The sequence below is a fragment of the Saccopteryx leptura genome, chromosome 11, assembly GCF_036850995.1.
Source record: "Saccopteryx leptura isolate mSacLep1 chromosome 11, mSacLep1_pri_phased_curated, whole genome shotgun sequence".
NCBI classification, from domain to species: domain Eukaryota; kingdom Metazoa; phylum Chordata; class Mammalia; order Chiroptera; family Emballonuridae; genus Saccopteryx; species Saccopteryx leptura.
In genome coordinates, this window is record NC_089513.1 from 58,027,985 (window position 1) to 58,050,719 (window position 22,735).

A 22,735-nucleotide genomic window follows, 5' to 3' on the forward strand; every position below is an offset into this window, starting at 1 on the left:
TCTCATTGTAACAGGCTGGAGACTTGTGGCCTTTCTTGACCCAGTGAGTTGAAGAAACTTGTTCCAGAGGGTCTTGGGTGACAGGGTAATCCCTGGACCACCATTTCTTGGGGAGCAAAGTTAGAAAGTTGCTGGCCTCTGTGGTTGTCACTTTCAGTCTGCACCTCTGCAATGATGTCCCCACCACTTACTTCGGGAGTTGATATCATCACCTCTTCTCTGGTGTTCCTATTAAATGATTCTTAAAATAGCCCACAGCTAGAATTTCACCTTGATGGAGATATGAATTAGTGGGCTCTCAGCACCAGGTAGTTTGGTCTCTGGGGCACAGGAGGGCGTTTCTGCAGGGGGTGGTTGTGAAGAGGGACATTGTTTCAGTGCCTTGGAAATTTCAAAGAGCAAGGAGAGACTGACTCGCCTGGGCAGGATTGGGGGTAAATATAGATTCTTCTGGGGAGCCTGGCCCCCCCCTGCACCAGTCCTTGCCTGATTAAGACCCTCATGGAACTCACACCTGCACTGAAAGGGGCCCAGACTTGACTCAGGCTGGCTGTGGACCCCTAAACTAATCCTGTTGGATTCGTGTCTCAAGGTGGCTTGTGCCTGTGGAGAAGTGGACAGGGTTCTGTGGCCTGGCCAGCTGAGAACAGCAAGGCACAAGCCCACCCAGGAGGGTGTCAGAGCCCACAGCAGTTAAAGCAGAGCGGGCCTGGCTGGCTGGGGGTATAGGGGTGAGTGGGGAAGGTTTGCCTTCTCTATTTTTTTTCTCTCACGTTCTAATGCTCGCCGCCCAGTTGGTCCTTTCCAGGGAAACTTAGAAGAATGAATGGAGCTGCTGCTACCTACTCACTTCAAAAGGAAAATTTTCTTTTATCTTCAGTGGTAAGATTAGGAGGCCAGGCACATTTACTTGTGTCTGAATACTTTAAACACACTCTTGGGAAAACATAAACAGGATTTATATGAATGCTTTAATCCCCCCAAAGAGCAATGAACTCTTATGAAAGGGCAGCAGCCATTCTAAAGCTGGGTGAGATAATATTTGCTTATATCTGTTTCTCACCTGTGACTTGTTAGTGGCCTCAACACAGTCACAAACATCTCCTGGGCGCCTTGGTCCAGGTGCCGCACTAGGGAAAGTGAAGAGCTAGGAATGTTCCAGGACTGAGAGCTCAGGAGCTCAGATTTACAAAAAGACCTCAATTTAAAAATTTTTAATTAATCTGATTTGCTTCTGGTGAATCTAAATGATTTTTAATAAGTCCCCCATAGGATTATTGCAACCCACATGTTCCTAAAAATATGAGTGTGAATGGAGTTTGGACAGGTTGAATTACTGATCAATATCCATGTTGGAATATGGACCTTGCCTCAGAAATACAAATGGCTAAAAGTCTTCCTGCATGAAGTGCTCTGATTGGAAGACCTTGGGGAAAGGAGTGAGTCCTTCTCACGTGTTTGTTTGATAAATAGGGGCTTTTCCCAGTCCTACTCGGACTTACTAGGAGAATGATTTTAGGACTGTCTCTTCCAATGGGTTCGTTTTATGGACGAGAAGACTGGTGCAGATAGGTTGAAGGCTTATGCAGTGTCACCTGTCAGCTGGAGCCATGTCAGGCTGGCTTTAAAGCAGGATATGTTTGCAAGTAGATCCAACATCGCATGCTGTGGCTACACCTCAAACTTTCTGCACCATTTCAAGGGCCATCGTAAGGTTTGCAGATGACAAACTCTGTGATGGGAGAAAGGGTACATGCACATGTATGTGTTCTCACACACACATGATTGCATGCACATGCATGTTTATTTTTACAAAGGACAGAGAAATTGGGTAAAGAAGTATTAATTCTAACTTTAACATCCTATGTTGGCTTAAAGTATCTGAAATTTTTTTATTTTTATTTTTATTTTTTATTTTTCTGAAGTTGGAAACAGGGAGGCAGTCAGACAGACTCCCGCATGCACCCGACCGGGATCCACCTGGCACGCCTACCAGGGGGCGATGCTCTGCCCATCTGGGGTGTCGCTCTGCCAAAATCAGAGCCATTCTAGCGCCTGAGGCAGAGGCCACAGAGCCATCCCCAGCACCCGGGCCATCTTTGCTCCAATGGAGCCTTGGCTGCAGGAGGGGAAGAGAGAAACAGAGAGGAAGGAGGGGGGGAGGAGTGGAGAAGCAGATGGGCGCTTCTCCTGTGTGCCCTGGCTGGGAATCGAACCTGGGACTCCCGCACACCAAGCTGACGCTCTACCACTGAGCTAACCGGCCGGGGCCAGTATCTGAAATATTAATTATTTTTTTAAAATCGCTCAAGTTCTTAAAATAAAGTGGAGGTCCATTTAAAAGTCAGGTGGGACAGAAGAGGAAATGACCTAAAGATCTATTTCTCCTCCCTATGAGTTAATGTCTCCGCCGTCCGTGTCCTATTATGTCTTTGGAAATAATAACTCCGGAGAGTTATTTTCGTTTTATTTATTTATCAGTTTATTTTTTGGCAGCCCTGTCTGGCTGCCCGCTGCCTGCGTTCAGGGACTGGGCCTGGGCCTGTCCGGAAGGCCGCGGGGAGAGTGTTGTTTGCTTTCTGCATCTGAATGAACGTCTGCCAGCAACTCCCAGCCCCAGCCATCTATTTGTTTTCAGAGTTTGATCACTCTTTTTCTGACAATGCGACACCCCCGCCCCCTTCAGTCTGAGAGACTTTTGTTCCCTAACATCACCAAGAACGACTGGAGCAGCCCCACATGGCAGTGAGCGTTTCTTCTGAGCTGCTCTCGATAGAGGGGTGGTGGCCAGCTGTCACTTTGTGCCACCCTGGCTGCAGAGATGGAAGAAAGTCAGAGGACTCTACCTCAAAGACTTGGTTTCACGGGCTGTGACCTTAGCCTGAAATCACAACATGACAAACACTGTAACGGGACAAGCCCTGGGAAGGTCGCCTGCGGTGCTGCTGCAGCTGAGCCTCTCCAAGTGGGAAGGGCTTATCTGCCTTAGTCTTGGCCTCTGTGTCACTTCAAATGGGATTTAAAAGCAGTGCTCTAAATGGATTAGGTTTAGAGATTAACTTGAGTATCCTGTGTTGAAAGGCCTGGATTTCACTCTCTCCTGAGATCCCGAGGATTTGCAAAGGGCCAGTATTCCAAATCCTTTCACAGCAGCTGAGAGATGAGGAGAGAGGGGAGGAAGACACCATCCTTTCCATTCACTTTGTCCACACACTCTGCTCTCTTCCAGACCTGACCCATCCCTGTGTCCCAGGGACCAGACTGCTGTCCATCACACCAGCCTGAGGAGCAGGAGAAAGGAGGAAGGCAGCTACCAGGGTGCTCCGAGAGTGAGGGCTCCCAGGGGACCAGACTGCTGTCCATCACACCAGCCTGAGGAGCAGGAGAAAGCAGGAAGGCAGCTACCAGGATGCTCCGAGAGTGAGGGCTCCCAGGGGAAGAAAGAAGGGGGTTCTTCTCTGCTGAGGGGTTGAGCATGTTATGGCTCTCAGATGCCAAGGGGACAGATATTAGCACCAAGATAGAAGCTAATTGCTGGACATCCTGATGTAGAGGAGGCCTTTGTTAATTGTATATTGTTTTCATAACTCTTACAGGAAGGACAAGGAATGGAAGGGCATTAACATTCACCAAGTGCCTATTGTGATTTATGTCTTGTAGGGATTTTCCATGCAGCTCAGTCCCTTTGTCCTCATAGCAGCCCTTGAAGTAGAGAAATTGACTGCATTGTGCAGGTCCCAGTTGAGGGAACTCCGCAAACTTGCTTAAGGTCGCAGCTAGCAGGTGACAGACCGAGGAATCGAACGCGGAATATTCCGCGTTTACCTAGGACTCACTGACGGCTGTGATGCCCGCACTGTACGCGTACGAGACTGAGGAGACAGATTTTCCACTTCAGCGGTGGAACCCACACTTGGCTCAGGGAGGACCGGCCCCCTCCCCCCACGCTTGCCCTGCACATGGCGGCCAGCTGTAGCTCCCGCCTGGGGTGGAGGTGGAACGGGGCCAAGACCTCACATCAAAGACTAGCAGGGAAGTGTGCTCGGCTTCTTCCTGGCTCTGGCCTCCACGGCCTGCTCTTGGGGTTGTATGAAATTAACCATGGCAAAAGGATTGGGGGGATCCAGTTGTGGAGGACAAAAACTGTTTTCCCAGCTTTGTCCAATCCAATTACAGCTGGAGCTAGGTAGACAGGTAGTGAATAGTGAAAGAAAGCCTAGAGGTTTCTTTTCACTGAATTCTGATGACTTGCAGTGGGAAGTAAAAGAATCCTGAACACTTAGAACTTAAAACACAAAACAACAACAAAAAAACAAACAAACAAAAAAATCCCAAGCCAAAGTAGTATAAATGAGTCATTTAACAGTGTCAGGCATGGAATGGGATAATCTGACCAATTTTTCAAAGAATAGTATAAAATGCCATTAATAAAATTCTATAAAATATAATAATTTAAAATTTAAAAAAATCTACTAAGCACCCACATTGCGCTTTGCATAAAAATTACACAGGATCCCAGAAAGTTTCTAGTACTGTGGGTAGACGGATAGCTGAACAATAGCAGCCTTCAAGCAATTAGGACTAGGGCTGAAGTGATCACAAAATCTGTAGAAACAGTGGGATGGTGGGACTGAGAACTCTGTCTGGCGGGCGAGGAGAAGCTCTCATAGCCTTCGCCAATGTTACACTATTTTAGCTGAATGCGAAAGGATGAGAGGCAGAGCAGTAGCGAAGAGGGCACTGTGGGCTGAGAGAGGAACAGATGCAAAAATAGGGAGCTAAGAAGGGGCCGGATAGGTTCGGGGACTGGCTTCCAGGCCATCATTCTGAACCTGAGTAATCATTGCTCCTTACTGGAAATGTAGAGTGTGTTGCATTTTAATTTATTAGAAGATAAAACAGAATTTACTGTATGTTATCAGGGTGCGCAGGTTCTGGATTTAAAACGACTGGGTTAGAATCTGTGTTCTGCCATGTCATTCATTCATCCATCTATCCAACTGCATTGCCAGGCAATAGGTTTGGTCGTGGACACACACCAGTGAGTGAAGACATAGTAGTTGTTCTTAAACATGCAGCAAGTACAGAAGTGGAGCAATATGTAGAAAGGTACAGAGCAGGGCAGGTAGTGCAGTCAATGACAGGGAGGTCGTCTTGGAGGAAATGAACCCAATCTGAGTTTTATACCTGAATGAAACCCGGGAGGTCAGGGAAGAGGCACAAAAGGGAGGAGAGAATATTCCAGGCAAAGGAGAAGAGAATGGAGATGAGGACTAGCCTGTATGTAGGAGGAACTAGAAACAAGTGCTCCTGTAGTGAGTAAGGAAGAGCAGCCAGGGCAAGGACTGGTGACATCTTCAGAGTCAAGTGATGGAGGGGTGCAGAGCATGAGCTCAGAGTTCTGTTCTGGCTGCGTATTAGAATCATCTGAGGGACCTTTAAAGTATTAATGTTCTGACCCCACTAAGAAGGTCCTGACTGTGTTGTTGCTGTTAGTTTTTTAAACTGGGGGACTGATGTGCACTCAGGGTTGAGAATTGCTGCTGTAGGGGTTGGGGAGCCACGGAAGAGTTTACAAGAAAGGCAGGACAGAGTCAGCTCTGTAACAGGGAAAACACTTGGGAAACAATTGTCCATGCTAGAGATGTTGAGGGCCTGATTTGGGGCAGCAGTTGTAGAAATGAAGACACAGATAGGAGGAGGCGTTTTTGAGAAGGATTCAGAAGGTGACATTAGCTGGAGTTGGGACTGCTAGCTCAAATAGAAGATGCCTACTGAAGTTTGCATTTCAGAGAAACAATGATGATTTTTTTTAAGTGTAACTATACCCCCATGAAATATTTGAAACAAATTTATTTTTAAAATTATTATTTTTTTAAAATCTAACAGTCTTAGTCCTCTGACTTAAAGTGGAGACATCAACTAAACAGGGAACACAAGAACAGGAAAAATTTTGAGGTTGTGTTGTGTTGGGCAAATGAGTTTGTAAAATTTGTATTTTTTTAATTGCTCACTTTTATTGTTAAAAAACGGCACTGGCAGCACTGGGTATATGTGGTCTGTGAAATTGCAAATTTCTTTCCTGCTTGGGAAGGGCCGTTGTTTTGCTAATGTTTGCTGGAGGAAGGGTCTTTGTGGGTCCAGCTAGTTTTTGCAGAGGGAGCGAAGAGAATGCAGTGCTGAAGAAGAAGCCCGTTTTGCAGAGAGAGAGAGAAGGTGTGCAGATGGGGAACAAGAGCTGAGGGCTTTGGGAGTCCTACTACAGCTTGTGGGGGCCTTTGATTCTAGGAGAAACCAGAGAAGATTCTCCTGGTTGTGGAACTGGAGAATGCATCAGTGGCTTTGGAAACCCTGAGTGAAAGAGAAGTGTTTTCCCTGTGTGTTTGCTCTTCTGCTGGTGCGAGACTTTAATAAAGGAACAGCCCACCATTTTTTTGGCTCCACTCTTTCTTTACCATCGTCCCACATCCACTGTGAACCTGCATGTGAATGGCCACGATGGTGGTGGCCACTGGCCATACATGTTGATAATAAATTCAGATTTGGACTTGTGATCTTTACACTATGCAGGTAGAGATATTCAGTTGGCCCTTGGGTAAGTAAGTCTGAAGTTTTCAGAAATATCTGGGTTAAAATCATCAGTATATTTTTATAGAAGTTGAAACCATGGAATATGGATGAATCTTTATTTGAAACATTAGGTAGAATGAGACAAATGATAGCCCAGGATGGGGCCCAGCTTTCTTCTAGGTGACTTTGAGCAAGTTGTTTAACTTCTCTGAGCTTGAGTCTATAAAATAGTAATAAAACCTGTGTCAAATACTTAAGTGTAGTATCATGTAAAAAACCCTTGCTACCTTGCCTGGCTCTTACTATCACCATCAACATTATTATTCTCATCATCAGGATCATTGAAATAGATCATACAAGCCAGTATCAATAAAGACAAATGTCAAAATATTACCAAAATAATATTCTTATTAAGAAACAAACAAAAATGCAAATTAAAACAACTACAAAGCCTTAAACTGTGCATTATTTTATGTAGTTCAAGTAAGAAAAGAAATCATAAGGGTAAATCCTTTATTATAATAATCTCAATTTTTATCAATTATATCCTCTGAAGGATGAAGAGAAGAAAAGTAATTTACATCCTGCAGTACCACCCCACCAACTGTGTCTTTTAGTAAAGGGTTTATTTTCTTTTTCTGTAGTATTTCTGGAAAGCAAAGTTTGAAGACATAAGTAATACTCATTTGCTATAGCAGTAGAAAGAATAATTGCCTGAACTGGCCCACAACTATATACAGATTGTGTGTGCATGTGTGTGTGTGTGTGTGCGCGCATGCGTGCGCACACACACACACACACACGCACTTGAGCTCTCTTCATATTTTGTCCGGACACGTTGGCCACACAATGAGTCACTGTTTGTTCTGTACATACAGAAAGAAGCAGGACCACCAGGGCTTTTTAATCTTTTACCAAAGGTGAGAAACTAAAGCCTTGATGAAAAGGCAAAGGAAAATAAGAATATTTGGAAAAAACTCAAAAACTAATTCCTCAAAGGACTCCATTGAGCTCATCTTGCATACTATAAACAGATTTAGAGAAATCTATATTCATATCTCTCAAACACTTATTTCAAGCTTCTATTTAATATACATTTTGTTTGTATTCCAATGGGTAACAGAGTAGCATTTTTACCCATTCCATCTGTCAATCAAATTGCCAAAATAATAAATGAGGTTATTTATTAATTATTAAATAACCTCATAGTGTCTTACTTTATTGTAAGAAATTACTATTAGAAAATGAAGAAACATAGGACTCGGACCTAGTCTCTTAGCTTCCAGAGTCGGAATGAAGGTGGAGATAGAGGAAAAGAGCTGGCTTAACGATATGAAAACAGTTTCCATACAGTATACGCAAAGGAACCCTGAAGACCAACCCGGAGTTTGGTCTTGTGAGGTGGGAATGGGGAAAGGCAGGCGGATAACCAGCTTCCTATTATACAATGTGATAGGCTCTACTTAATGAAAAGAAAAAAGTGCTGAGAGAAGACCCTTGGATTAACTCTGCCTGGGTGGGGACCAGAGGCTTATCCTGAGTTTCCAGTTGGTTGCTCATACAGTCTTGAATTTAGAGGATTAAAAAAATTGCCTTATTTGTTATGGTTCAATACTTTCTTGGTAGAATTAGCCTCTGCCTCCCCTAGGCAACCCCTACACTTATTTCCCACCTCTCGGGTGGCTGGGTTTCTTTGTGTCTTTTACACAGCTACTGCTGCAAGCACGGGTGTGTGCTTCATTTATCTTGACCTCCGAGCATCACAAGGCACACAGTAGGTGTTCCTTATACGTTTGTTTGCATGAGTGAATGAATACTGTCATGAAGTCACTCATGGTGGCAATGAAACATCTAGAAGTCTCAAGGGTCAGAATATATGATGTTGTTAGTTGTCAGTTTTGTGTCTTTGCTGTGGAGATGCGGTGGAGGGTGGGGGGGACTGTGATGGATTCCAACAACAGAAAATGAAACAGTAGGCACTAATGGACTCAACCAGTGAATTAGACTTGCAAGGGGCCTTCCTGTTATTCTAAACTGACACAAACCATTGATAGCTTATTAAGAAGATTTTGACCCAAGTGAATATTTTAGTCCATGAGCATGCTTTGTTAAGACGTAATCACCATGTTGCATTGTGTTAAGTGAAATAACCCAGACAGAGAAAGACAGATAGTGCACGACCTCACTTGTATAGATTCTAAACACAAAAACAAAAAAACCTCAAAACAACTGAACAAACAAAATGAAAGAGAAACAGACTTTTAGATACAGAGAACAAAATGATGGTTTCCAGAGGCAAAAAACATAGTCTTTTAGTTTGATTAATTAAGCCACGTGGCTGAAGATCTTGCAGAGGAGAAAGGTGATGGTGGAGACTCAGCACACAGCACCTCAGTTCTCTCCACATAATGAGTGTCTTCTCCAATTGTTCATCTGATGTGGCCATAATGACTCTGTGCATGGCACCAATAGGACGTTTCCAAATATCTTCAGATTAGCAGTTTATTCTGAAGTCCAGATATCGTGAATGCTCTGTGCTTCGTCCTTAACAGAGTTAGACTGGAGTCTGGCAGTGTCCAGACTCCTAGACTTTCACTGGATATGAAAAAAGGGAGGAGTTAGATTTTTCCCAGACTCACAAATGAAGATATAATTTTCATCTTGGGTCAGGTCCTCAACTTCGACCTCTTTTCCCCATCCCATCACATGAGAGAGAGAGAGAACCTTAAGTCAACTTTACAACTGGGGAAGGGGTAGCATGAAGAGCGCTCTTCTTACCATGTTTGTATTTACTGTCCTTCTGCCTGTAATGGGCGGGAGGAGGCGGGCCCTGTTTCAAGTCTCGCCCTCACTCCGGCCTCCACGAATCACTGCCCTCAGAGAGACACGGGCTCTCTCAGTCATGACTGCACAGCCTCCTTCGTCGGGAGACCCCCCTCCACAATGGCAGCCAGGCCCCTGCACATGCCCAAACTTACCCAAAGGGGCATTCTCTCATATTGAATCCCTTTGCAACCCTGTTCAGTCATGTTGAAATAGTTTCTTCTTCTTCTTCTTCCTCTTCTTCTTCTTCTTCTTCTTCTTCTTCTACTTCTTCTTCTTCTTCTTCTTCTTTTCTTCTTCTTCTCTTGTGGTGACTTTTCTAGACTCTGTTTCAGTGTTTCCTAAAATATGACTTTTCCTCCCTGTTCCTAACATGTAGCAGCCCAGAGACCAAGACAACCATCTTCAGGTCAAGCAGTGAGGCTGAGCCTACTCACACTCACAGGATGAGTTTTCAAGGCCAGGCAGGTCTTCTTTATCCAGGTCTCTATGTCCAAGCCATCTTGATGGGCTTTGTTAAACTAAGACTTAATTCAGAAAACCAAGACATTTGTTTTTCATGCATAGATGAAATGAATGCATTAACTAATTAATTAATGATCAAAGCTAACCAAGAACAAAATATATTACTAGCAGCAGATTCATGTCAAATCCCCTAAAATTTTTGAAGAGATATATACATTTAATTCAGAATTAAAATGCCTTTTGCAGCCACTAATAAGAACATTTCCTAATTAACAGAGGAACTTTAATTTATTTATTTTCTACATTTGTGTATATTTACGTATAATATACATGCACATATATGCGTATACACACATATTTACAAACATATACAGGAGGTTGGCAAAAGTAGTTTTAGAGTTGTATGTGAAATAGAGTTTATTCTTGTATTATTATGTATTAATTATTATATTATTTATTTATATTATAACTAACACTACTTTTGCTTACCCATGTATATTATAAATAAGTGTGTGTATGTATCTTCTTTTGGAAAATATAAAGTCATTATTTTCATATTACTCTTTTTACTTATTTTAAAAAGTATATTCTCCAAATTAAAGTTTAGTAGCCTATAGGTATATTAAAACATTTATGATGTCCTTAATTAAACAAGACTTACTAGACTGGTAACCATTGTTTATCTGTATAGAAGCAACATACAACCAATTACAGTAATTTTCTAAGATCCAACTCTTCAGAACTGAACTTTAAAAATCAGGTTTCTACTATTATCTTTTAATGAAGACTTTTGAAGATTTTACTGGCCAATGATTTTTAGAACACTAATACCAGTAAAATCTTATTGTAATAGATACTAATTCATCAAAGGTTTTATTGGCTATTTTAGAACACTCCCCCAGGCCCAGGAATTCTACAATAAGGATTTTTCTTCCTTACAATGAATAATTCATCTTTCTTAGTTTTTCTCTCAATAGTCATTCTGAAATAATTTAAGATTATGTGGCATTTATCAAAGCATGGCTGGTAAACTGAGAAAGGTACTGAACTGAGTTCATTATAATTGTGTGTATGTGTTTGCCCTAAAGTAAAACCATTCTTTAAATTCTCAATAAATCAGTTAACTACATATAATCCATCAGGAAACATACATTAACTCCAAAGCCACATACAAAATACAAAAGAAACATGAAATAATCCTGATGTTTAGAGAGGTGACTCTGTTTCCTCCATCTTTTTATTGGAGAGTTTTATATTTTATTTTTATTATTTATTTATTTATTTATTTATTTATTTATTTTTTGTATTTTTCTGAAGTGAGAAGCTGGGAGGCAGAGAGACAGACTCTTGCATGTGCCGGACAGGGATCCACCTAGCATGCCCACTAGGGGGTGATGCTCTGCCCATCTGGACCATTGCTCCATTGCAATGGGAGCCATTCTAGCACCTGAGGCAGAGGCTATGGAGCCATCCTCAGTGCCTTGGCCAACTTTGCTCCAATGGAGCCTTGGCTGCAGGACGGGAAGAGAGAGACAGAGAGAAAGAAGAGGGGGAAGAGTAGAGAAGCAGATAGGTGCTTCTCCTGTGTGCTCTGGCCAGGAATTGAACCCAGGACTTCCATATGCCAGGCTAACGCTTTACTGCTGAGCCAACTGGCCAGGGCCCTATTGGAGGGTTTTAAAGCTTACTTTCTACTTCCTATTTCTAACTCTTTTAATGAGTATGTGACAGGTGATCTCTAGCAGAATAATCAATATAATACAACATGGGAATCATAAGCTATGAAAGAAGCTTGAAGAAAACAAAACAGTATGGTTACCCTGTGGAGTTCATTCAACTGGAGTTTACCTTCAGCACATGGGAAACCTCAGGACAGTGCCCAGGTCTCAGGAATGAAGATAAAAGCTGTCCCACAAAATGTCACCTCTTCCTCTCAAAGAAAGAAGCTGCAGAAACTTAAAATAATAATTAAAATAATCTCAGAAAGCATGAGCTAAGGTTGGATCTAGAAATCTGTGTATACTCTTACACACACACAGAGACTATAGAGATCCTTCTTATTGGCTTTGCACAATAAATAGATTAGTGGTTATCAGCACTAATTAATTAAATTATGAGTTATACATTCAATAGAATCAATTGTCTTCCACTTAAATAGAATTTTTTAAAGTCTGAGATACAATAAAACAATTTTAGTAGCTTTAGATAATGTCTAAAGAGCTTTTATATTAACAATATAATTCTGATATATGATTTTCCTGCATAAATGTCACTAGGCATTTTTAAAGTTCTAAAGTATTTTCTTAAAATTTTTCATTTATCATAGCTGAGAAATTTTATTTTTTGATGTAGGATGCCTTTTATAATCATTGTCATCATACAAATGTTACAGTGAAATTCTAAATCAATGAAAAATACTAATGTAGAAGATGTATTATAAGCTGCCATGAGAAGTTTTGGAACTATTCAAGGTTTAAAGTATAATTAGATAATCAAAAGACAGTTAACTGGAATCATGTGAAGTCTAAAACACAGGCCAGCAAAAAATTCTTTCCAAGAAGGCAGATGGAGGTTGTGTTGACTTTTAAAGTTTATTTTCAAAACACCAGAAGAAACCCAGAAAGCAGGTCACTTTAGAAAAGAAAGAAAAAGAAACACAATGTCACAACCTAGAGGAGATGACCCTCTGCAAGGCTTCAGTTAGGAATGAAATGGGGTCCTTTGATTTCATTGTCACTTCTGACTCTTACTAGCATGTGACAAGTCATTTAACTTTCCGGGAAATGAGAGTTAGATTTCTTGTTCTGCAAAATTTTATTACTCAAAATCTGTATGGCTGAATCTATATGAGAGAGAGAGAGGCTATGCAATTCTACAGGCCAGAATTGCCCTCGTTGATGGGACCAGGCAAAAAAAAAAACTACAAGTGCTTGTATGATGCTGGATCAGGGAACACCTGTCAGGATGAAGATCCTGGCTTTGGACTAGCTGAATCTCAGCCCTTTTACCTACAGGGCTGTGACTCGAGAGGGGTTCTGCAGTCCGTGTGTGTCAGTGGCCTGGTCTATGACATGGGCGCATTAGCACCGCAGCCTTCAGGTGTGATGATTGAATAACATATCTCGGGAAGATTAACACGTAGTTACCAAAGCATGGACTAAAAACAGCTTCGGAGTTGAAATGAGCCTCTCCGCTTTGCCGCGCAGGCTGATTGCTCCCACCTGGGCTACCTGACTTCAGGTCTCCTGTCAATCTCTTTCCGTTTCCTGGGTGTGGCATAGGCTTCCACCCTCTGTGTTAAGATGGCCGTACTGGTTACCGTTTGTTTTAAAGATGCAGAAAACAGGCACAGTGGGATCGATTTGGGTTCTGGAGGTTTCCAGATGGGGGAGCGATGTGAAGGTATCTGTGTTTTAGGGAGCGTATTGAGGCGTGTACGGAGGGAGTGACAGCAGGCCGTGAGAGACTGGCGTGGGGGGCCCTGTGAGGAGCTGATGCGGACGCATGGAAGGCAGGGTACAGGAGTCTCCTGCGGGGACAAAGGAGGTGCCAGACTGGAGAGAGAGAGCTGCTTGTTTGGACGCAGATTAGACATGGGGAAGGAAGTGGAGGGAAAAGCCTGGGCTCCTCTCCTTCCTCCTCATCTCTCTCCTCTCCAGTCCATCTGCCGCACTGTCGCTGGAAGTGTTATCACCTCCCTGTTTTCAAAGCTTTCCACAGCTCCCTGTTGTCCACAGATAAAGATCAAACATCTTAACATGGCAGGGTCCAGGCTCAACAGACCTTTCTTGTTGTCTGCTGCCCCTCAGCTTAGGTGGCCCCCATCCCCACTGGACTGGGTTATTGCTACTCCCCGAATGCAGAGCTTTGCCCATGTTGCTTTCTCCCAGGGGGTCTTTAATGACTCTTTCTTTTTAATTGGTAAAGTATTACTCACTATGCAAAATGTATTACCAGTGGTGAGATAGGTCGCTTTCTCCTCATTTGACCACGAGGTTGCTAAGGACGAGGCCATGATCCTACCCTTCCCTGTACCTTCGCGCAGAGCCAGAGCTCGAGAAAATTGGTGGAAGGGGAAGACTGGAGGGCAGACCTCAGCTTGGTCAGGTGGACAGTGGGATGCCCCCTTTCCTCATTGGACCAGGCCTGTGTGGTTGTGGAGAGAGGGTCAGGCTGGGGTGGGGGTGGGGGTTGAAAGAGAGCAGGAAGAAATAGGTATGATGAAATCCAGGCTGTTCCTAGTGTCATTAGAACATAACGTAAAGATAGACCTAGGGGTGGGATTGTTTGTGGACAGACGGGGAGAGAAAGAAGAACTTGCAGAAATTGTTACTGGAGAATATATTTTGGAAGAGGGCCCAAAAGGTGAAAAAGATGCCCTGAAGAAGTTTTTAATAATGGGTTGACAGACGAGGTGGTTTATAACCAACAGAAATTTATTTCTCATAGCTTTGAAGGCTGGAAGCCCTAGATCAGGATGCAGCATGTGAGTTCTGGTGAGGTCCCTCTTCCAGGTTATAGGTACCAACTTCTTGTTTTGTCTCCACATGAGCGAGAGCAGAGAGAGGGAGCGGATCCTTGTGACTCTTATAAAGATACTGATCCCATCATGAGAGCTCTATCCCAATGACCTGTTCTATCCCTGCTCACCTTCCAAAGGCCCACCACCACATGAAGGGTTCAGGTTTTAGCATATGCGTTTAGAGGGGACATGTTTAGTCTGTAGTGGGAATCTAGAAATGATGGCCTTACTTCACTGTGGCTGGCCACTGGGCACCTCCTCTCTGATTTTTTTTTTTTTTTTGTATTTTTCTGAAGTTGGAAACGGGGAGGCAGTCAGACAGACTCCCACATGCGCCCGACTGGGATCCACCTGGCATGCCCACCAGGGGGCGATGCTCTGCCCATCTGGGGCGTCACTCTGTTGCAATCAGAGCCATTCTAGCGCCTGAGGCAGAGGCCACAGAGCCATCCTCAGTGCCTGGGCCAACTTTGCTCCAATGGAGCCTCGGCTGCGGGAGGGGAAGAGAGAGACAGAGAGGAAGGAGAGGGGGAGGGGTAGAGAAGCAGATGGGCGCCTCTCCTGTGTGCCCTGGCCAAGAATCGAACCCAGCACTCCTGCATGCCAGGCTGACGCTCTACCACTGAGCCAACCAGCCAGGGCTCCTCTCTGATTTTTACTGTAGTCATACTACATTAAACTCCCAGAGTGGTCTTTTCAAAGTGACTAATTTCAACTTTGTTTATTTGTATCCCTGAAGCCTCTCTTGTTTTAGTATATTTTACTGAAGTGGTCTACAGGTAATACATATATCAACAGTCTTCTAGAAAGAATGTGACACTAATCTTTTATATACTTACTCTTGAATTTTCTTGCACATTAGATGGAAATGGCTATGAGCCCTGGGGGGCTTGGACTGCTCATTCCTGTTGGAAACCACCAAAGTTAGGATTATACTCTTTTGGGTTGGTGGAAGGAAACAAAAGATTAAAGTTCTGGAATATTTGTAATATTTGTTCTTCTTTTTCAGAACATATAGTGGCACATTGTGAGCTATTTTTAGATTTAAAGATATGCTAGCAACATTGTCTTTTTGCTGAGACAGCTGCTGAGAAGAAGGCCCTGGAGAGCCCAAAGGGTTTCAACTTGAATGTGAAGTATTAGCCCAGAGGGTTTCAGCTTGAATGTGGAGTATTCGCCCGGAGAGGGTTTCAACTTGAATGTGGAGTATTAGCCCGGAGAGGGTTTCAACTTGAATGTGGAGTATTAGCCCAGACTTGCAGCACATTGTGGCCTGGATGGATGCCAGCAAAGAGTTTATACTTTTATTTTGAAATATCAGTTGGCACTTGAGCACCTCACGTGCTATTTTCTTTGTCACAGAAAAAATATTTCCTCTAGGGACTGGTTGCATGTCAGGACCCCAGCTCATCTGGTGAAAAAACTTGGGAAATAGGAAATAAGAGAAGACAGAAGGAGGGACAGGAAGGGATCCAGAGATCTGCCTATATAACTCCTTCCTTTATTTCTGTTGATTTATTTCTCTAATAAACCAGGCTACTACCTGCGTGTGCCATCCCAGTGTGACAGGAAAAGAAGAGTAGGCAGCACATCCCATCCCTGACTCCGACGGAACCTTGCTGTGACTCTGTGGCCCCATTCGGGCACAGGGTCATTGCAGTCGAAATGCAGCCAGACCCTCTCTTTTGTGGGTCTTGTGTGGGCATTCCTGCCTCACCCCAGGCCCTCATTACAAGAAGTTGTGTCCCTCTGACATGGTAACTGGCACCCTCAGCCTAGAATTCCCTGGCTGATCCTTCTTTGTTGAAATAGGAGCACATTTACTATGGACCCCCCCCCCCCACCTCCAAATGCCATCAGAATTCACATCTCCTTTTTCTTCTGTGCGTCTAGACCATTTCTTGTATCCCACATCTTGTCACAGGGCTCCATGTGAAGGCATTTGTCCTCACATCATAAGCCCCTTTTGGATGGAGGCCACAGCCTATCTTCATCTTAGTCTTCGGCACTGAGCACGCTGCCCGAGACACACGGTGGGAGAAGGATGAACTGTCATTAAAGTTTAGTAATTTCTCCTTATTCCAAAATAACTATATTAGTTATTGTGGGTAGAAATAATTGTGCATACTGCATACTGATACAAACAACACAAGACTTATATAATTACCCCTTGAATATATTGGTTGAATCTGATAGTTTGCCCACTTGCTTTATACCCCTCCTAGGCTCAGAATTTCAGGACTGGGCACGTTGCTGAACAACTTAGGAAGGGTTATTCTGGCAGGCTCGCTCCCGTGCCTACAGCAAGCTGCTCAGCCTTGGTGGGCCGTGGTGCGACGGGAATTCCTGTCCGGCTCAGCCTTGGTGGGACGTGGTGCGACGGGAATTCCTGTCCGGCTCAGCCTTGGTGAAACGTGGTGCGACGGGGATTCCTGTCCGGCTCAGCCTTGGTGGGACGTGGTGCGACGGGGATTCCTGTCCCGCTCAGCCTTGGTGGGACGTGGTGCGACGGGGATTCCTGTCCCGCTCTGCAGAGGAGCCCACCCCTTCCCATCCACTATTACAACTAAACACTCCGGGCGACACACAAACACAATTATATGAGGACTCTGAAAAGTAAACAAAAGCAGGTGAATTGTGAAAAAGGTGTTAAACTTGGAGAAATGACGGCACACAACAGTGGGTCCCAGCCATGGAATGCCTGAAACTTTAATAGAAACTCCATCTTTTTTTTTTTGCAATAGGAACTAGGAAAAGGGCCACTGCAAATAAAAAAAGGGTGCAGATAATCCCAGAAAGGACAATCAAGACACAAAGTCCCCTAATTCTTTATATAGATCTACACAAGTTTCACCCTAACCCCGAACCACACCTGCGAGTGATGGACACAAACCACCACATGGATGTGTTAAGTTTCCTGGGGCTACTGTAAAAATGGCCACACACTTGGTGGCTTAAACCAACAAAAATGTATTCCCTTTCAGTTCTGGAAGCCAGAAGTCTGAGGTCAGCTGTACTTTTTATTAATTGTACTTCATCAAAATTCCAAAGATACTGTTAAGAATGTGAGAAAAGTAAGCCTCATAATGAGAGAAGATAACAAAGGATTTGTATAGAGCATATATTAAGAACCCTGGAAAATCAATTACAAACAATTCAATGAAAAAAATGGGCAGAAATTTTGGACACTTACACAAGGAGATACACGTCTTGTAAGCACATGAAGTGATGCTCAGTATAACTTATATCAGGAAAGACAAACGAACTGTACAAAGAAATACCACTTGGACACTCATTAGATTGGTTACAATTTAAAAAACTGAGCACGCCAAGTGTTGACGAGGATGTGAAGCAATTGGAATTTTCAGACACTGCTGGTGGGAAAGTAAAGTGGGAGAGCCTTTTGAAAAACACTTTTGGCAGTTTCTTTAAAAGTTAAACATACACCTACTCTGACCTAGCCCATCCTTTTCACTCCTAAGTCTTTATTCAAAAGAAACAAAAACATCTGTTCGGTGTGTAAGTATTCACAGAAGCTGTGTTTGCAGGAGCCAAAACCAAGAGACAACCCAAATGTTCATGGTAAGGGTAAACGAAAATTATTTTATACATTTCTGAAGGACAGAGAGACGCTTTCCCTTTTCTCCTCATTTTAGAGTGTTCTCTCGGAGACATAGTTGCTGAGCAAAGTTAATTTTAGACCATAACAAAGAATCAAAGGCATTGTATTTGAGGAGAAAGAGTTGGAGCTGAGGAGACACAGACTCAGGTAGCAATTTAAAGTGTGATTCAGAATCAAAGCCAGAGCTTATAAAGGCAAAAACAAGAAGCTGTAACACGGGAAAGTTTTCCTATTGGGTGTTTAACACGGCATGATAGCTAATTCATGAAAGACTTGTCCAGTCTGGGTGATGCGGCTCTGAGGTGAGCAGAGGCGGGGAAACCAGGAGCGCAAGGCTCAATCAAGTTCCTGGATGTACTGTGGGGCAGTGGTCCCCAACCTTTTATGGGCCATGGACCGGTTTAATGTCGGAAAATATTTTCACGGACCGGCCTTAAGGGTGGGATGGATAAATGTATCATGTGACCGAGACAAGCATCAACAAGAATGAGTCTTAGATGGATGTAACAGAGGGAATCTGATCATTTTTTTAAAAAAATAAAACATCGTTCAGACTTAAATATAAATAAGATGGAAATAATGTAAGTTATTTATTCTTTCTCTGCGGACCGGTACCAAATGGCTCACGGACTGGTACCGGTCTGCAGCCCGGAGGTTGGGGACCACTGCTGTAGGGCAAGCATAAGTCTGCCTCTCCTGATTGACTCCATTTTATAGCCTTCTGATATTAGTGACTCTGGTTTAGATATTTTGTTTATCATAGTGAATCTGAGTTCTTGTTCTGCTTGGCATAGGCGTATCTCTTTCGAGGGAAGGAGCTGGTCTCCAGTGTTACAATCTAAAGGTGTTTGTCCAGGCCGGCCAAATAGACAGACTCCTGGAATGAGCTCCAGGCTCTCTCATGGGAAACGTGGCAAGGAGAGGTTGTTTAGTCTCTGAAAAATAGGAGAAATTTTTATTCTTCCTTCTTCTTTTCTGCATAAAAGATGTCATATGTTCCCTTAGCTCTGCAGTTGTTTGGGGGATGCCTTATGTGCATGTAATACTTGCTCAATAATTAGGTGCGTTCTCCGCTCTTCTGTTGGTATGGAGGGGTCTTTTTCTGGCCTGATTTCTTTATTTCGCCAACACCACCCACAGGTGGACGAATAAGCAATAGAATACTACTCAGCAATAGAAAAGAATAGCATTTTGAATCATGCAAAAACATGAATGGATTTTAAATAATTTTTCTGGAGCCCCAAAGTGGGCCGGGCCTCTGTTCCATCCTCTGGTTTCTCACTGCTGCCTCGGCTTTTCTGTCCCAATGCAGAGCTTTTGGGCCAGAAATGGTCGGACATTCCCCTCAGTTCTTTCTCTTAAGACTATTTCTCGCAGCCAGTGTAATTTTTAACTGGGGAAGGGAGAAGAATGGACATCAATGACATCATTAATGCATCCATAGAAACATGCCAGGCACTAGTGTAACCAGGTGCTGGAGCGCTGGAGATTGGGTCTGAATCCGCAGGCAAGGGCTGGTGGCCGAGCCGCTTTATTGTCACTTGGGAACTTTCCTAAAAACAGCTTCCTGGTGGCTTCTGGGAAGTGTGATTTACTCTGTCTGATGTGCTGGAAATCTCTATTTTTTATGAAGGGTCTCAGGTTATTCTAACATTCAACAAAACATGGGCACCATGGCTGTGAGGGTAATTTCACTAACTAGAAAATTCCCATCTTTTTCTGCTTCCCTCTCTTTTGCCTTCATCAGCTGGCAGAGACTTGAAAGACCCTCAAAGGAGCTGATGGCAGCTTGAATGAAGCACAAGCGTCAAAGGCCACCAACAAGCGTTTCCCATTATCCTTGCACTTTTATTGTTACTATTATTTAAGAGAGGAAGGGAGAGAGAGAGAGAAGCATCAACTCATTGTTTCACTTAGTTGTTCCATTTAGTTGTATATTCCTGGCTTGCTTCTAGTAGGCGCCCTGACCAGTGGTCGAACGCATGACCTCTGGTGCGCCAGGATGACACCTTATCTACCAAGTCACTCGGCCAGGGCCTGTTTCCTATTTCTTGTAATTAAGTATTTGAAGTCTTTCAAAATGCAAGATCACTTAGGCGAATGTAGTGAATTCGAGCTGGCCATAAATTCTTTTTCATTCCTCTCACTGAGAAGTGGGGTTTATGTTGCCTCTGCCTTGAATTTCGGATGACTAGAATTTGGCAGAAGTGATGCTGGGCCAGTGTCTAGGACCAAGATTTAAGAAATCAGCAACTTCCGCTTTCTTCTCTCAGAACACTTGCTTTTGGAACTCAGCTGCCACGCTGTGAGGAAGCCCAAGAAGGCCTGTGAAGAGGCTCCCACAGAAGAGGCTGGGCTGCTAGCTGAGAGCAAGCATGGGAGTCAGCCATTGTACAAGTGAATCTTCCCGATCCAGTGAGTCCCCCCAGCTGACACTGCAGATCAGAGAAAGCTGTCCCTCTTGTCTCCATAGTGGCTCTCTCTTCATGGGCAAGGGGCTGCTCTTTTCTTTTCTTTTTTTTTTTTTTTTTGTATTTTTCTGAAGCTGGAAACGGGGAGAGACAGTCAGACAGACTCCTGCATGCGCCCGACCGGGATCCACCCAGCATGCCCACCAGGGGGCGACGCTCTGCCCACCAGGGGGCGATGCTCTGCCTCTCCGGGGCATTGCTCTGTCGTGACCAGAGCCACTCTAGTGCCTGGGGCAGAGGCCAAGGAGCCATCCCCAGCGCCCAGGCCAACTTTGCTCCAATGGAGCCTTGGCTGCGGGAGGGGAAGAGAGAGACAGAGAGGAAGGAGAGGGGGAGGGGTGGAGAAGCAGATGGGCGCTTCTCCTGTGTGCCCTGGCCAGGAATCGAACCCAGGGCTTCTGCACGCCAGGCCAACGCTCTACCACTGAGCCAACTGGCCAGGGCCAAGGGGCTGCTCTTTTCAAACCTCAAATTTCTTCATTGTAAATTTAGGGAAAACTGGTCAAAATAATAAAGAAGCTTAAGATTTGGTGGTTTTGTGAAACTTTATGACTTATTTTCATCTGAATAAAGGACCGGTGAGTAGGATTGGTTAGGAGGTAGAGAGTGGGATAAAATTTTTGTTCTTTGAGGAAATCTTCCCTGATACCCCCCCCCCCCCCACACACACACACCTCACTGCCTTTGGAGCAGGTGTGGAGCTGACTCTTACCCAGTAGACAACTTCACCATAGACTTTGCCACTGTCTATTTAAACAGTTTCCGTTTCCTCTAGAGCAGCGGTTCTCAACTGTGGGTCGCGAACCGGCGGGGGTTGAACGACCAAAACACAGGGGTCGCGACCCACAGGTTGAGAACTGCTGCTCTAGAGCAAAGACCATGGTTGATTCTGACACCTCATACCCAGCTTAGCAGGCAAGAAGTATTTGATCGGTAATTGCTAAATGAATAGATGGATATAATACAGATGGACAGATGTTGAAAACAGATGATAAGAAAACCGGTACTAAGAAAAGCGCTACAAATCCTAGCACAGTGGTTTTCAAGTAAGGGTAGAATATAATGTTGAACAACTCAAATGGATGTTTAGTCACAGTTTGTTTTGATATTTAATAAACCTTAACAGTGTATAAGATATTGAGTTATCTATAGGAAGCATGAGCTAAAAACAAGTTGGGGCAGGTGTTCTAGCAATTTCAGTTCTGCCTGTGGCTGGCCCCATAATCGCTACCCCCTGCCTCTCAGTCAGAGACCACAGTGTTACTCCAGGTAAGGTTCAGATGTCTGGGAGAAAACCTGCAGCTTAAATTTTCCCAGGTGCGCACTTGTGGGACTTAGCTTGAAACGGGTTGAATTCTTTTATTAGTGCCATTGAGAGTGTTGGAAGGGGTGTCCGCCTGGCCTCTAACCACAGGGAACCACATAATAAAGCTTTTTGGTTCAGGTGCTGTTGTCACCCCAGAAACGAGTTCATCTCTGACTGTCAGAAAGGGCAGCCAGAAAGGCTCTCATGAGCTCTGTCAAGGTCGAATGCAGTTAATAGTCGGGGGATTTCCTGTCTTGAGAGTAAAAAGGGGGTAGCCATGCCAAGTATAATTAAACACTTACCCTCAGATGCTTTTCAGAATTTATCCACAACACCAACCTGCGGTTTGTGTCCTGCTGGGAATGTAAGGTTATTGCACTGGGAGGAAGAAGTGCTTTCCCCAACCCCCGAAATGTCTCACTTGCCTCTCTCTGAACTGCACAGTTTTCACCGGGAAGAACCGACTCTCCACAGGACTTCCGAGGGGCCATGCTGCTTTCCTCCTGTTTCCGTTCTTACACACTGACGGGCTCCATGTTTCAAGGGCACGGGAAGTTTGGTGGTTTCTTTCCAGTTTGTCCAAGAAGTCTATCCATTCCTCCAGAGTTATATTTTTAGACTTATCAAGGCTTTGGAAACTCCCTCTTCTTTTTTGATTCCTGAGATGAACAAATACTACACATTCCTTCTCTGTCTTTTATTCTAGACTTAAAGTATTTCAGACCACCAGGCTCAAGATATTTCTCTTATATCTGTGTGGAATATTCACTTCTTCTAATTCTTCTTTCTTAACTTTGTTAGAAATAAAACCCAGTTATTTATATTAACTATAAATGCAAATTCATGTCTACAATAAAGGGAGAAAGAAAGAAAGAAAGAGAGAGAGAGAGAGAGAGAGAGAGAGAGAGAGACCCTGGGAAATGAGGAGGGCAGAGGGAGAAAACGTTAGTAAGTGG